Source organism: Copadichromis virginalis, linkage group LG16 (assembly GCF_057382275.1).
Source record: "Copadichromis virginalis isolate Kocher_CV1m ecotype Utaka linkage group LG16, C_Virginalis_male_GT1.1, whole genome shotgun sequence".
Lineage (NCBI taxonomy): Eukaryota > Metazoa > Chordata > Actinopteri > Cichliformes > Cichlidae > Copadichromis > Copadichromis virginalis.
This window is the reverse complement of record NC_140633.1, coordinates 21,190,968-21,208,438: the sequence shown is the minus strand read 5'-3', so window position 1 is coordinate 21,208,438 and position 17,471 is coordinate 21,190,968. Positions and strand designations below refer to the sequence as shown.

Here is a 17,471-nt window from a genome sequence, read left to right as displayed (position 1 = left end):
CATATGGTTACCAACTCATGTGGCCTATTTTAAACATTCAGGAATTCTAATGGAATTACTTGCAAATTGAAAACTGACACTAAAGGGATACCCAGTGTGTTAAATTGTGATGCCATGGGATTCTGGCTATGTGCAGTATGTCACGTGCTGGGAACGAGACTGCCTGGTAGCAGCAGGTGGAAGCTACAGTTATTATTGTAGGATAGCTCAGTAGGTAGAGTGGTGGCCCCATGATCGGAAGGTCGGGGGTTCGATTCCCCTGAACAGCTACCCTGAGGTACCCCTGAGCAAGGTACCGTCCCTACACACTGCTCCCCGGGCGCCCAATGGCTGCCCACTGCTTCACTGAGTGAATGGGTTAAATGCAGAGAGGGATTTTCCCCACGGGGACCAATAAAGTACACTTTCTTCTTAACTTTTGAGTAAAATAGACCAAATATAATATTTCCAATTTAGAAAAAACAATAGAGGCGTTGAACCAAAGGCATACAAAAGGTTTTTAAACTGAGAGTTTTAGCTTGGATGGTTCCCTTTTGGACTTACTGTACAGACTTGCCAGGCTCCTCAGTATTCTTCATGTACCACAGTCAAACAGTTGTCCTCCAGCCTTTTAGCTCATCCATCCATGGAAATTATTCCAGATTCCTGCTGTCTGCAGACTTTAATGAGAATAGCTGCAGAGGTTTAGTTAAGTAACACATTTTTAGGGTCCTTTAAAGTTTAAATCCAAATACACTACACGGAACATTAAATATATAGAATTAGTCTGATATGTGATGTACTTAGTCTTTACAACATTCTACCTTCTATCCAGAAGGTAGAAGTGAGTTACGCAAACCTGTTAAAAGACTATTTATGCTATTTGCACACTCACAAAGGGCACATTATGTGTTAATGAAAGCTGTGCCTGTCTTATTTTTGGGTCACTGGTTCTTAAGGTTTTACTGGCTGAGTGTCAATTTAGAAAACCACAAGAAAATGCACTTTTGGTGTTCACAATGTTTTATGATGGTAATCCTTTTACTAGTTGATACATTTTCTTTTCCAGCTAGTGGTGTTTTAGTTGCTTCGAGCTTCGGATGAATCCTTGGGAATCCTAGCTTTAGATTCATCCAGACGGACTGAGTTTTTAGTTATAGCAACGAAATTCAAAGCAACAGGTTCACCCACTTTGACTTCAACAACACATCACACACTGAATAATGCACAGTGTGCATTAGTCAAAGTCTGCTGATAGTGTCAAGCAGCAGATTACTTTGTGGATCATCATTGCAGCTCTGTCTCACAGAAATGATCTTTCCACAAATAACACATTTTGTCACAGGTAATACATTTTAAAGGTAACAATAGAGAACTGTTCAAACTGCAGACAAATTGTTGGAGGTTGACTCACTGTCAGCTCCTGTCTGCAATTTGTGCAACCCCAGAGGTTAATTTGTATCACAGATACATAACTAGGTTAGTTATACTCCCTGTAAACAGTGCGCTATAATCAACCCTAAGTCGACACTATATAACATAATCAGGATAAAAGGCATACTGTATGTATTAAATTGTGTCCATGATGAAGTCATATAGCAATTTCTGAGTTTAAAAAAAGAGAACAAAAGTGTTGTCTTGTTGCCTTATGCAATTTGTAAAGGAAAAACATCTTTCAAGTTTATAAAAGGGAAGCAGCTAAACAATAACAACATTTGCAAGATCACAATAAGAAGAGTAGGGATGGGAATCAAGAACCAGTTCCCAGTTGTTCAGGTTCTGCCTAATGATATACATCATACATTTGTATATTTAATTCCCTAACTCAATGAGAATAGAGTAGAGAATCGATAAGGAACTGAATCAATACGTGATATTGATAATGGAATCGGTATCGCTAAAATCTTATTGATTCCCATCCCTAAACAAGAAGTTCCATCTTGTCAGGCTTCAAGGTATGTGACGGTAGCCCAACCCTTTCATTTTGGATCGATTAGCAGTTAGACTGGCCACTTAGACTGCAACTATTGGTGTATATTACAATAGATGGTTTATCTAATGGCCTGCGAAGTATTTTGTGAATGTACCTGCCCGCTTGCAAACCGTTTCCGAGAATGACTTAACAGATGGTACTGTTTAACAATCATCCGGGACATCTGGGATATAAAGTTTCCTTAAATTGATTTTGCTTGAAAAGCTCAGAAAGTTGTTGTTGAGTGTTTATCTAATTCCTGTATCTGCAGTAATAGATTCACACTCACGTCCCCTCTCTCTGTGGATATTACAGAAAACAATGTAGAACACAAATTGTTGTCGACCAACGTCGGATATTTCGCTGATGCTGTACAAGTGAACGGATCTAAACATTTATAGAAGTCCATCCATCCATCTTCATCCGCTTTATCCAAGGCCGGGTCGCGGGGGCAGCAGCCTAAGCAAAGAGGCCCAGACCTCCCTCTCCCCAGCCACCTCCTCCAGCTTATCCGGGGGAATACCAAGGCGTTCCCAGGCCGGCCGAGAGATATAATCTCTCCAGCGTGTCCTGGGTCTGCCCCGGGGCCTCCTCCCGGTGGGACATGCCTGGAACACCTCACCCAGGAGGCGCCCAGGGGGCATCCTTGTCAGATGCCCGAACCACCTCAGCTGGCTCCTTTCGATGTGGAGCAGCAGCTGCTCTACTCTGAGCCCCTCCCGGATGGCCGAACTTCTCACCCTATCTCTAAGGGAGAGGCCAGCCACCCTTCGGAGGAAGCTCATTTCTGCCGCTTGTATCCGCGATCTCGTTCTTTCGGTCACTACCCACAGCTCGTGGCCATAGGTGAGGGTAGGGACGTAGATCGACCGGTAAATGGAGAGCTTCGCTTTTACACTCAGCTCCCTCTTCATTTATAGAAGTCTTAAGGAAAATGCAGCACTGTGTTAGGTCTTATAAGCAATACATTTACTTATATCTAACCATTGTCTTTTTTTAATCTTAGTCAAATAGCTTTGATTGTTAACCTAAACCTAACCATAGTTGGGAGCCCGTCTGCACACCCTGGTCTGAAACGTAAGAGTGCTTTGCAGACTCACAATCTAGCCTGAAAAATATTACACTGACTGCACAACATACTGTATATGGGATGATATTTTGTACAATTCTACACAAACACAAAGCATACGTTCATTCTAAATTTTCAGCAATGCTTGACTTTTATATATTTCAAATAAGATTCCACTTCGACTGGAAAATCATGGGGTGTCTTGTCGATGAAATCAATTTTACCACTCCTGACATGGCCCACAGCCTTTTCAGAAATCCACTGGGGGAGAATGGATGGAGTTTCGACACTGGAATCAGATGGTAAGGAAAGCCACATTCACTGCAGTTACAGCAAAAAGGCATTACCAGTCATGTAGTTTCAATACCCTTCAGCTAGGATGATCACTGGTTTATTCCAGGTGCCTCTGTTGGGCAGATAATGAAAAACTCAGACCCGGGCCCTGTTTCAGGAAGCCGGTTTAGAAAACTCAGAGTGAAAAACGATACGCAGGGTTGAGTAATCCCGAACTGTCCAACTCGGAATATTCGGTTTCAGAAAGGCTGATAACAATTAGTTCAGTCAACGCGGAGTTGCTTTAACCCCAAGTGAAGCGCGCGGACGAGGATACATAAAGCCCTGATAAGCGGAGCACAGATTAAGCGAGTCACCATGGAGACGGAGGGAAAGAAGGCGCGGTCAATGTATTTTACAGCGCTTGAGGCCGAAATTCTGATGGCAGCATATGCCGATAACACGCAAATTCCGCGGAAAAAAGTAACACAGCCACAGCTGCGAAAGACAGGGAGCATGCATGGCAAAACATAGCCGACAGAGTCAATGCGTGAGTGTTAATATAAACATTGATCTAGGGATTTCCACCCATTTAACACGTTATTTTATCATATGTTATTTTATCATATGTTATTTTATTTGTTATTTTATACATTTTATTTTGTGATGTGATGTGAGCGCAGGTGCAACCCAACAGGCCCCAAACGTTCCTGGCAGCAAGTAAAAATGAAATATAAAAATATAGTCCAAACAGGTAAGGTGTAATTGTATTATGAGCCATAGTGCTTGGTCTGTTTGTCCCATGTAAATCAATTGCAGTTAGAGGCTACATTAATTTTCTTTCTGTAAGCACTTATTGAAATTATCTGAGCACATTACAAGTACATATTTGCTTACTCTGTATGCTCAAATGTGGCCCGTTATAGCCAACAGAAAAAAAGCGGAGGCCCGAAAAACAGGTGGGGGTCCTCCACCACCACCACTCACAGAGGCTGAGCAGTTGGCCCTCAGCCAAAACAGTGGGCGCCCTGTGGCCGAAGGCATCTCTGCGGGGACATCCTCTGAGTCAATAACCCCGCAAGACACAAGTGCCTACATAGGGGGTAAATCCAAAATAATACATGATGTGCATACATCCTTTCTTCACAGTCACCTTTGCAGTGCGACTCATTCATTTGATAAACTCTTTACCATAATGGATTATTTTGTAGTGAAGTTATTTTCCTACTGATTTTGCCTTCCTCAGTCTTGGTTGTCTTTGAGAGCATAATGACAATGAAGTGTAAGGTGATTGGTATGTTTGTTAATTGCCATTTGGTCCCTTGTAAGTTATAAGTGACCTGTATAAACCTCATATTCTATCAGTTGATGGTGGTGGTGTACTGCATCTGGTGCAGCCTCCTGTTGAGCCAGACCAACATGCAGTTGTGAGTAATACTCCACAGATTATATGAGTTTACAGTAGAACAGCAATGTTGTTTATTTCTTTACTACAGGAAAATAATGAAGAAACATTGACAGCTGTTACAGAGGAGGAAGCAACAGAGACACTTTATGAGGTGTACATCTTTTAATACTTTGTGTACAGGAAATACAGGCGACCAATAAAGCCAGTTGAACAAAAAATCTGTTTATTCTTCTTTCAACATGTTGAGGTGATGGGTCAAAAGAAATGATTGTGACATATGGTGTCTCTGACTGCTCTTCCATCTTGTATGTCCGTGGGAGGGTCAGGATGTTCATGGTTTGGATCACTGCTGATGTTTGGTTCAGAAGGACAGTGTTCTCCTCTAATTGTGGCAATGTTGTGAAGAATCACACATGCCACAATAATGTCACATGCCCTTTCTGGGGTGACCCTGAGTCTTTGCAGGCACTGGAACCGGGCCTTAAGCATTCCGATAGTCATTTCAATTCTGGCTCTTGTCCTGCAATTAGCCAGATTATATCGCTGCTGTGGGCCCGGTTCAGGGTCAGGGTAAGGGGTAAGCAAATAGGGTAAACATGGATACCCCCTATCACCAAGCAAGTAGCCAGTGAACTCTCCTAAGACAGAAGGATACACTTCAGTTCAAATGTCCCTGAAGCAATTGGTCTTTATATATTTTAAAGTATTCTCAACTCACCATGTCCAAATTTTGTGCTCAGTGTACATTCACGGAATATTTGTGAGTCATGGACAGAGCCTGGCCACTTGGCTTCCACATTTGTGATAATGTTGGCAGCATCACATATGATCTTCACAGTGCAGAGAACACAAATTAGCATCCATTACTATGATAAAATAATTTGTTAGTTTGAAATGCTACAGGGAACTATGTACCTGTACATTAATGCTGTGGAAAGACTTCCTGTTCACATAGTCTCCTTCATTTACTAAAGGAGCAATGACTGGAATGTGAGTGCCATCTATACACGCCTGGGAATCCTGAAAATAAATGTGCAATTTAAGTAGTAGTCCAAGTATCACCACATCATAAATTAAGTTTTGGTCATCCTGATACCTGCAATTTTGTGGCATCCCTCTTTGATAAATCTTGTGGGTCTGTGACCGGGGAACACCACAAACGAGTACAGGAGACGTTTCAGTGCAACTGTAACATTCCTGACTGCCCGACAGACGGTAGCCTTGGAAACGTGCTCAGCGTCACCAATATTATACAGAAAGCTCCCGTTTGCAAGAAACCGAAGTGCAATACAAATAATATGTACAGAACTGAGAGCATGTCCGCGATGTGTCACATGCGTAATATATGGCCTGAGGATGTTATTCAAATAACGTATAGATTGTGCTGAGAAACGGTAACGTTCGCACAGAAAATCATCAGGAAATGATAAAATGTCCAAACGCGCTCTAACCACTCTCTCCCGGCGGAGAGCTCTGCGGAGAATTTGGGCTTCACGATCTACTGGCTCTTCAAGGAAGGGACACGCCATGTCCGACACTTCCTACTGTCAGGTTTCCGACAAAGGGGCGGAGACAGTCAGGGTTAGTTGTAGTAAACCTGCTAGGGGGCAGGTTAGCTTCACGGCGTGTGTCGTCATAGTGACTCACTCAGGCTTCAGCTGAACTCGCTTTGTGAAACCGAAAACCCAGAGTTTTCGTTAACTCAGGGTATACTTACTCAGTTTTTCCACTAAACCGGCTTCCTGAAACAGGGCCCCGGTGTAAGCTGGAAATTAGGATGGTTGTTTTCTTCCCGAACTTACACTGATCTTACTTGATCAAATATTTTCTTAGGATGTTAATCTGACACAACAGGAGAAATAATGCTTGTTACTAGTGACTTAGATCATGTCCATTTCCCACTTTACCCACTGGATTTATCCATCAACGACAGGAAATTTAGAAGCTAGTTCTCTCTCTGCGTGTCTGCTTGTAATAATAAAGTGGTGGGGGAATAAGAATAAAATGTTTTACTTCTTCAAAGATCAGATTTGCTAAAGCACAGAAAGACCATTTACAATTTTACTACATTTTCTGCATGAAATATTGATGAAGCTGATACCAGCCATAGTGAACGTTCAACCAAATGCTCTTGTATTGTGGGATTAAGTGTTCCCGTCTTGACTGCATTAACGTTTATTAATTAAGCAAACGTTTTTCGGGGGTCCATTTATAGACCCACTGTGACTGGATTCGCTTAAAAATTGCTGGTTAAAAATTCAAAAAGCCATAGAAAAAGCAGGGATTTAATGAACTCTATGTATTTTATCGAAAGCATTTTTCTTTGTATGGTAATATCATGACACGCTTCTTGTATAAAACATCATCTTTGAGGAACACATTAAGTACGCCTTCATTAAATATGTTATTGTAGAAATCCCAAAGATTCTGTTTTCATAAATAAGGTCATTTAAGCTCAGTTGTGCAGTAAATGTGCCGAGGCAAATTTACCAAGTTTCGTTAGATTTTATTGTAAGGTACAGGAAATGGCGTTGTCAGTAAATGTGAGTGTGTGCACGCTTAACTTAAATGGTAAAGCTTAAGTGTAACACGCTGCTGTGACAAGAGCACTGCTCAGCAAGTGGGAACAGTAATATAAACACTGCGGCTGCCGTCATATTAGCTCTGCATGACTGAGTAAACCTGTCAGCTCCCTCATTTACGACTACAACAGGAGAACATTATTTCATATCATTAAGCTTTTTATAACTACCTGCTACTCGACAAGATCTGTCTGTTTCACAGAATGGCCAACGTGTCTTTTATGTAGCCATAAAGTCTTCACTCCTTTTCCATAATTATTGACTGGTTTCAATATCATCCTTTGATCTCAGCTGAAACTCTTTGAAACTCTAAAACTTAAATCTAAAACTTATACCAAGTCAAGCTCTTGTTTTATAATGAAACAAATGTTAAGCTGCGAGTTTTTAACTTTGCACTTTGCAGCAGCAGTGCTACCACTGCAGCTAGCATGCTGCATAATATAAATGAGAGACCCCATTTCCTCCAGAAAAGAAAAACTACTTCAGCAGCTAAGTCCCACTGCAGGTGCCGAACGTTCGCTCCCTGAGCCACAGTGTTTGTCTCAGCCCCTGACCCTCGAAATGTATTCTCTCTATCTGTTTCTGTCGCTCACTCGCTGTTGTTCCTGCTGCAGAAAAACTGCAGACCTGCGTCACCAAGGACACGAGAGACAAGTCTGATGGATCTGTTATCACTCTCTCCACTCCTTTCCAAGCTTTCAGTTTTTCTGTCTTTTTTCACCAAATCTGCCCCTTTCAAGACAAAAAGCAGAGAAAACTGTCCTCAACCACAAGATGTGCTTTATGTTAGTTATTAATACAGTTGTTAATGGCAAAATGGCAATACCTGATTTGCGTGGTAATGTTGGTTACTAGTACAGTAGCATAAAGGGTGATTTGAAGAGCACAATATCCTCCATAGGATTTCATTTCTGCACACAGAAATTATTTCTATATTAAAAAAAACCCTTTTGCTTGCTTTAAATTAAAGTACTGAAACTGGCTATGATTCAGCCATTTTCGAAGCTTTTCTTTGAATTAATAGAAATCAATCAAGTTAAATGATTAAAACAATCAATGTTTCTCTAAAAAATTCAAATATTATTATGGTTATTATATTTCATTGTTTTTTGTCATTTTTACATGTTCAACTCTTTTTTTGGAAGAGAGCTGACTGATGTTGAGAAAGAATGAGTTTGATCAGCTGATAGTAGCTGGGTGTCAGCGACTGAATTTTTAAGAGCTTCACTATTAACTCAATGATAGATGCTGCTATAAAAAGAAATTAAAAAGCCCCCAAAAAGTTGCACAATATAAATTACCTGAGTGACACACACAAATTCAGTCTGTGTGTTAGTAACATTGCTGATGCTGTGTCCAACTACTTTGTAAGTCCGAGCTCTTAGCTGGATGCCACTCTGGAGCTGACAGTGTCCCAGTAGTAGAAGAAAAGCAAGAAAAACAGGATTTGTTTGGCTGCTATTGAAATAGAGCACACCTATTTTTTTTTTGCACCTAAAAATATTTACTGCAGCACATTCATGGATAGATCCTGGTCAGTTATCTGTGTGCGGCCTATTTAGTGAGTCACAAATATACATTAGCCATTTGGATTAAAAGTTACATACTTTTACTGCGTTTTATGTGCGCTGCTGCCATATTGGACTGTTAATTCGGTATGCTGGAAGGCAGTGAAATTATTTACATCTGCTTATAAACAGAAAAGCTTAAATTTACATCACTGCATCTAATGTATGCATTACTTACAATAATAACGTTGCTCACAAAATGCTGCATACTGCTGATGCATGCTGACTGGCTGGCCGAAGATAACTTCGACAGATGTTAGGAGTGAAACAAAATGTAAACTTACATGTGAGTAAAATGAGCATCTGTGACTGTGGCTGCTATCAGGTGGATGCTGCTAGAAATTTCCTGCAGCTGCTCCTTTGCTCTTCTATCCGAAACAAATGGACGTTACATTTTTGGGTCACAGCTCTGTAGGGCCACATTCATTCTGGACTGTCTTGTGAGCACTCCATATGAAATCAGACATTCAGAGAGTGTGAGCACTCTTCTTTCTTCTCTGGCATTATCCTCTCCTACAGAACAACTTGTAGTGTAGCTCGTTTCTGTCAGTATGCTAGATGAAGTGAGGATGCTAAGTGTTAGGGGATGATTAGCTGGGATGTGTGAAATCAGACAGAACCGGCCTGAGTGCAGACACCCATATCCCCCCCTGACCCACTTCTTTCACTCTCTCTGGTTATGTGGCTTAATGTGCTTGCTGCGACAAATAACACAAACTTAGCGCAGAGTGCTTATTTAAACAGCATGCAGAGGAGGGTTAAGGGATGAGTATAGAAATAGCAACGCTAATATCCGGGTGATGAGAAGAAATTTACGCAGCACTTCAAACCATATGTGATTACAACAGCAGCCCCACAACTTGCTGTGTCCTCTGGCCACTTTAATGTGATGTCCACTCAGTAAAATTATCTAAACATCTCATAGTCTTTTCCAACCCATTTCCTGTTACCATAGCAACCTCTCTTCCTTCTCCCGTACTATTCCTTCTTTCCACCTCCTTGTTATCATCCATCCAGCCTTACTTCAGCATGAGCCACATTATATATGGCTATAAAGAGAACTTAGTTGATTTATTGAGAATTCGGTGCAGCAAGATGTGCTTCCTCTCACTTGGTGAAAGTTTTTAATAGTCCGTTCTGTTTAACAAAGTACTCGTGCTCTGTTTTATCTAATTTTGCCTCCGTGATGAGATCAACAGCACATTGACAATGACTAAGAAAAGAAAATGAGAGAATGGGTGCGAGAAATCATTCAAACTGTTAAGCTTTTACACTCTCTCTCACTCTCTCTCACAAACACACACACACACACACCGTGGATGTGTCGTTGGTGTCTTCACAGTGACACTGGTGCTGAGTTACAGTGCTAATGAGAACTTTAATGTCACCCACACACAGAATCCTAGCAGACAGATTAGAGCCGTGATTTTTACCGAGCTCCCAGAACACACAGAAACACAACACACATAGAGACATGCACAGGGCACACAACGCACGTGCCCGAGTCACATGTCAACAAACAAACATAAATGGGGTTTAAGTTTCACGAGTACAAGCCTCATCTAGCCTCTCCACCTGCGATTTTCTTCTTTCTATTGATGCTTCTGTTGCGGGGTCAAGTGCAAAAGTAGCGTAGAAACAGAGGTTCAGATTTCAATGCATGATTGAAAACATGTGGCTCAAGCAGCTAGCGCTAGCATTCGCTGATAGCTTTCCAAATCCAAATATGGTCACGTCACCTTTTAAAAAAATCAAAACGGCGATGGCCAAAATGCTAATCCCAGTGCTTCAGAAAGATGGGGGAGTGGAAGTCACAGGGGCTACATCAATCTTAGATATGCAGTCAGTACATATTCAGATTCAGCAACTGTTGTTTAAAACATTACTTCGAAGCTTTGCTGCTTAACATGCTAGTTTTAATCCGGGGGAGGGGGGGGAAGAGCACTGCACAGGTGAAGAGGTTTCATAAAGAGATATAGAAGCGTGTAATTATGGCGGAGGGAATCCCCGCTGCTGAAAAACAGCAGCTCAGTGCTGTTTGTCAGGTCTGTCACAACAACAACTTCTATACAGCGCTATCTTTGTGTGTCGGAAAAGAAAATGATGTTTCTTTTGTCACGAGGTTGACACACTAAATAGCATTATTTTACAGCCTTTTTTTAAACAAAAGGAATATGAAGACTATTATTAATAGCGTTTGATCTATGTTTTTGGTTGGAAAGTATAGATTACTGGATTCCTAAAAGAAAAATACAGAAGTGGCTGAGTTGATACAGCATGCGGGGACAGAGAGATGATGGTATGGTGAGCTAGAAGAGGTGAAGATTGGCCTGATGAAGACAAAGAAAGATTATTCCATCAGAAATAGTTCTGCGTCAATCATTTGAAGCTCATCATCCCTTCCTAATCAGTCACCATCATTTAGAGTTGTGCTGCTAATATCTGCACATTTGACTGAAAGCATCACACTTGTGATGAGGGGAGGGTGTAAAGTCAAGGCCATTACCCTTTTGTCTACCAACTCTCCACTAGTTTGACTGTCCGAGCCGGGGCTCGAACTGGCAACCTTCCGATTACAAGGCAAACTCCCAACTCTTGAGCCACGATCGCCCACATCTGTCAGATGAGAATTCCCAGACTGCTTTGAGCTGATAAAAAAGCAACTAACTTGTTACAGTGGCATACAAAAGAAGATCTCTGAATGCACAAGACATCAATCCTTGAAGCACATGGGATACATCAGCAGAGGAACTGAGGCTACAGCTCACCAAAATTGTACAAGATGGTTTGATGAGACTCATTCATTCATCTCTGCTGCGACATGCAGATGCAAGCTTTAGAATTTGGCGTAAACAAAATGAAAACATGGATCCATCCTGCCTGCTGGATGTGTAATGCAGTGGGGGATATTTACCTGGCACACTCTGGGTCTCTCAGTACCAACTGAGCGTCGTTTAAATACCACAGCCCACCTGAGTTTTGTTGCCAACCATGTCCATCCATTTATCAGATCAAGGTCACAAAAGCGCAAATGAGCGCAAACTGGTTTGTTTACATATGTCAAGAACATGTCAGTGAGTTCACTATTTGTTTATTGATTTACACAAAGTACAGCTATTTTATCTGTGGTCCATATTAGACTAACCTCTAAAAAACAGACGAGGATGACATAAATTTTACTGCCCAAAAGTCACTTGCCGAGTGATCGTGACTAAACCCAGAACTTACACGTTTATTACTAAAAGTCTGTGCCATAGACTTCACAAAAGCTCTGTGCACAAATAACAAAAGACATGCCTTTAATTTATGATCAACAGTAAGCCAAAATTCTTATTTATCCATCTCACACACCAGTGCAGCAGCTCTGCACGAGTTGCAGTTTTTTTTGTGTGTGTGTATGTTGTGTATGCAATTGGTTGCGGTAGTAGGGAACCACCGAACCACGATCATTCCAGTTCTTAGACACCTTCTACCTTCTAGGGCACAGCCACCCCAGAAAACTGCATTTTAATGAGATGATCAGTTTAACGTCATGGCTGGTCCTCGTATAGGGGAGGCTATTTTAGATGGTAAAGGCACATACACACATTTCTTTCAGCCAGAAGTCTCATCTGAGACTATTTTTAACTTTTGGTTCGATCGTTGTTTATTAGGTGCAAAAGCCACCTTGTGAGAGTTAATAAAAGATCATAGCTTGCATTAAAAAAGACAATAAATGGTTTGCAAAGTTCCGCTTTCTAGATCACCAGGGTGCCATCTTCTGCCCCATTTAAAGGTAAAAACAGCAACTTCCACTTTCACATATTCACATGGCTGCTAGAGATTGCTTGACTTTATATTGTAGCTTTAGGCTATAAAGCCTAACAGCTTTGCACTAATGACCCATGAGGTTGTTTTCTGTGGGAGAACAGTGTTGTCTCAAACATCATCTGTATTATTCTGTTGACAATCTGGTACCCACCTCTTATTTACTTTCCACCTCATCTCTTCTTCTTCTTTTTCCAACGACTCCACCTCCCAATCTATTCCACCCTGAACCATACCCCTACCTTAAAATTGAAAATCAATAAGACAGTTTATGAAAGTTGCCCTCATTCTCACTTTTTCGCTCACTCACAGTCACAGACACATACACATGTAGTCTCATAAAATTTGTCTTACAAACTGAACCCCAAAAAGCTCAAAAATAAACAAGTCATTAAAGCCTGAAATAAAGACATTCAGAAAATCTAAAAAAAAAAAAGCTTTATGTTTTTATATGTTTTTTTGTCCATATCCAAAAAAGAAAACTCTAAAGACGATGATGTGGTTGAGTCTGCTGTATTGTAGAGTATACTATATGTCTGGTCCAAGTCACGGAAACACCAGTGTGCCACAAATTCTTTCCATTCCCATCTTTCAAACACCCAACATTAATTTTGTTGTCTTTTTAACCAACTAGAATTATAATTAACCTTTTCATATAGTAGTTATATGAAATATAGTTTGTGGGGATAGGTTAATTGGAAAATCCAAATTGTCACTAGGTGTGAATGTGAGTATGAATGGTTGTCTGTCCTTGTGTGTTAGCCCTGTGACAGACTGGTGACCTGTCCAGGGTGTACCCCGCTTCTCGCCCTACGACAGCTGGGATTGGCTCCAGCGCCCCCCGCGACCCTGAAAAGGAAAAGCGGTAGCGAATGGATGGATGGAATAATGGATGAAATATAGCAGGATTTCTTTCTGCTATGCAACTGGATTTTATGCTCTCCGAAGAGCATGACCTGGCAACAGTGGAAGCTACCATAAGAGCGCTAAAAGGGGGGATGTGAAGGGGGTACTGCTGTAAATCCTGCCATAAAGAGAAAGGATGGAAGACAGCTTTATCCAACTAAGAGCCTGCATAGGAGGATTAGGGCTACATGGAGCAAGATACGGAGAGAAGAGGGGTGGGGGGTGAAAAATGTGAGCATTTGTGTGATGGTAACCACCTTGATAAAAATGGAAAGATGAATGGAATAAATGTATAAAGGAAATGTAGTGGGGGGAGGGGGGTTGACAGTGTGGAGAACAAAATGTCAGTGTAGAGGTCAGACTATATAAGATTACAGTGGAACTTCGATATCTTCACCAAAACACATGCATGCCCTCCAGGTTAGAATAAAGCTAACACACACAAAAAGTGCCAGTCTGGTCACTATAAATAGCTTAATTTTAAGGAAACCTCATCCCTACCAGCTAAATCCTCAACTGCAGTCTCAGCTGTGCTCTGTCAGATTCAGGACATGAGGCTATGTGCAAAAAAGACGAGACTTTGGTTTATGGAACATGAATTTCGACTCATCAAGCTCACCAAAAATGTGCATTTCTGATATGTCTTCATATGTATGCTTCAATTTCCTTAATAGCTTAAGACCAGACATGAATAGTCAAAGAAAAAAAAGCATCAACTATGTTCGATATGTAATGTTTAATTCTTTTATTGCATTGTCTGTGATTTTTGTTGCTGAAAAGAAAACGCTCTGCGGTATAAAGGAAGATTAAAGATAATGATGCCTGTTTCCAAAGCAGAGATCTCCCCAGTGATTTTTTTTACTCTGCTTTAGCATCTAAGCACAGTGAAAGAGCTTAGGTTTCTCTAAATTTAGCCTTGTATTTCTGCACTTCTCTGAGCATCACAACTGTCATTTGAACATCGATAACGTTTAAATTCTAGTTCAAAGCTCATTATTGATATCACATAAACCAAGATTCTGCATAGCAGTCAGAGGAAAAAAATCAGTAGTGAGAATAAAGCTGACATTTTCTAGGAGTTACTGCTTTTGATGGACAGGAAAGAGAAAACAAAACCTCTTTTGTTTCTTATAATCAATGTTTGTCTTGAAAATCAAACTTGAAAATCAGCTGCCTGCATGTATAACCTTGGTCTGCAACACAAATACGAAAAGTGAGGTACAGAAGTGTTGAACTTCCTCCTACAATCCTTCGAAAAGTCAGTGATGAATAAATAATTTACAGAGTCACTGAAGAGCTGTCAGTGCCACTGTAAAAATACAATACAACAAAAAAGACATCATGGTCTAAAACATGCAGCCAAAGTAGGAAAAAAGAGAAGCTGAAGAAAAATAAAGCATAACAGCAACGGTAGAGTAAAAAGGTGAAGAGAGGGTGACACGGTTGCAGTCGAGAAATGGCGGGTGTGGGTTGGGCACAAATGCACAAACAGATGTTAGGTAAAGACGGGGAACTTCAGTCGGCGTTCACCCCCGACCCCCACTGTTCCACCATCTGCTTCATCCACATACACATACAGCAGGTGAAAAAAGCTTTTCGAAGATGTGCTGATACGACCCCTCATCATCAGGTCAAGCTCCACTCCATCCCTCTTCTGTCTTGCTTTGTTCCTTTTCCATGTTCTGCCTGTAACCATCAATAACTCCTCTCTCCCTGCACTTCCATGCTCCATCCAAAACCACTCTGTCAAACCAGAGGAAGTGTGGGGAGGAGGAGATCAGTTTCAGCCCACTTACTGAATCCTCAATCGGACCACCAAACTTAGGTCTGACATACTTGCGTTCAAGCTTTTGTCACGCAACATAAAAGGCTCCTCGGTGGCGAGGTGGTTGCTAGGTGCCACTGGAGTAATGATGTGAATAATCAGCCTCTTAGGCTTCACAATGAGGGCTGTTCAGAGGGCAACACAAACTCATTTGCATCAGTTTTAATGGAGGGGTTTAGTGTAATATGGTCTAAATGCTGTTTTGGAGGCTTTTCAAACCCACCTGGAAAACATTTAGATCAAAGCATCCTTTTCTTTATTCCACAAGCAATAACAGCTGCATCAGTGACCCCCTACCTGCTGTTAATGTCTAGAAACGTTTTACTTTGACTACAAGTTATTTGATCATTGGCTACTCTTTAGATAATAGATTTTTTTTATTCAAGGGGAAAAAAATCCTATATTTAAGCTGTGACATTTTGGATATTTTTTGTTTGTTTTTTGGAATTTGAAGAATAAAACCAGCTGTGTAGATATTTCAAACAAGTAAAATGGCGAAACAATCAGCTGACAGGGTATGATATAGAATAGGAATAAGTTGCAAACTAGGAAAATTAAAGTGTTTCGCTTTTCAAGTTTTCCATCAATAGTAAATATGTTAAAGCAAAGTTGCAAAGTTAAAAACAACAAACATAATCTAGATTTGAGGAAATATGAATAATTAAGATGAGAAAACTCAAAACTTTAGCTAATTACAATATTTCTGTGAGTTTAACAATAAAATTCTAGCTGTAATGGCATGTATTACTAGCTTTAAAAAAAATCCTACTGAGTAAAGTTGAACACTAACCTGCAAAACTGGCTTTGTGTTTCCTCCCAGTTGCAAATCAGGGATATTTCACTTCTTAGGCAAATGTGTTAACCACTGCGCTATAGAAATACATTTTGTTTCAGCTAACTTACAGCTGTGTCCTCTTCATTTTTTATTCAGCATTCCTTATATCTATATACAGCTACATAAACATCCTTGAAAGGTTAACATATTTCCACACTGTAGGCGTTAGCACGTTTCCCTAACACATGAAATAAAGATCCACAGTTAGTACCTATGAAGAAACACAACCACAACCTCATGGGTGTGGGTCACAAGCAGTGTTGGGTAAAATGTGCTCTAGAGTAATATAGAGCAATATAACATGTTACTCTATATTGTATGTATGTAAGTATGTTGTCATTTATGTTACAAAGGTTCTTCTGTTTGCACGACAGGCAGACACTTGTGCTACAATCAGTCCATTTTTCTGTGCAGTGGTGAAGCAGTCTATAACTTTTGAGGCGTGGCGATATGGACATTAGGTTTCTTTTCATTGCACAAAAGGGCAATGACAAAGCGCAACTTGCATTCACAAAAGAAATAACTGCATTATACTGCCATCACAAAAAATTGGCTCTTTGCAAGCATTTAAACAGACAGAGTGCTAAGAGAAAGCTACCTGTACAAGTTTCTACAGCAGAAATAGTATGGCGATCACGTTGACATCATATCACGGTGTAGTGTGAAAGTAAGAATGTGTTTAATATATTACTTTATTATGCATTACTTTCTTCTGTAGTGCTGCATTACTTTTAAGAAATGTAATGACGAGTAACGTGTAATAGAGTGGTGCTTGGTAACTTGTATAAAAAGGCAGGTAGAGACAATTACACCCGACTCCCAATTTAAAACATCTCATTTGTGCTGCATGTCTGCACTCTACATAGACATCTTCACCTTTCTGCACTCTTTCCTGAAATGCCTACGACAATTTTACTTCCACATTTAAATAAACATGTAGCATTTTACTAAGAATTGCTCACTATTACTTGACAATGACAAGTGGTGGAGGAATTTTCAAACCTTGGGAAAAGAAGCAATAACACACTATGAAAAACCTCATTACAAACAAAACTGTATTACTAGATCAAAAGTAAAAATATTTATTCTGCAGAAAAATGTTCTCCATCAACATTAAATTGATTAATATTACTGCTGTATATATTCAAATTTAAGCTCATTTTAAATACTTTATATTCTATTTAATGTCCGGTATCATATTCTATAAACCATATGTGCATAATGGCTGTCCTGTGAGGACCACATAT

General features: G+C 40.4%; 1 protein-coding gene and 1 long non-coding RNA gene across 2 annotated transcripts in view; both read right to left on the bottom strand.

Moving 5' to 3' along the window:
* Nucleotides 1–17,471, bottom strand: part of nalf1b (NALCN channel auxiliary factor 1b) — a 114,113-nt gene that overhangs the window by 77,878 nt on the left and 18,764 nt on the right. The window lies entirely within an intron of this gene.
* LOC146690692 (uncharacterized) lies at nucleotides 4,904–5,727 on the bottom strand. Its single transcript, XR_014915460.1, has 2 exons — nucleotides 5,617–5,727; nucleotides 4,904–5,531 (listed from the first exon to the last, which is right to left on the bottom strand). It is a non-coding gene; the product is annotated as an uncharacterized LOC146690692 (long non-coding RNA).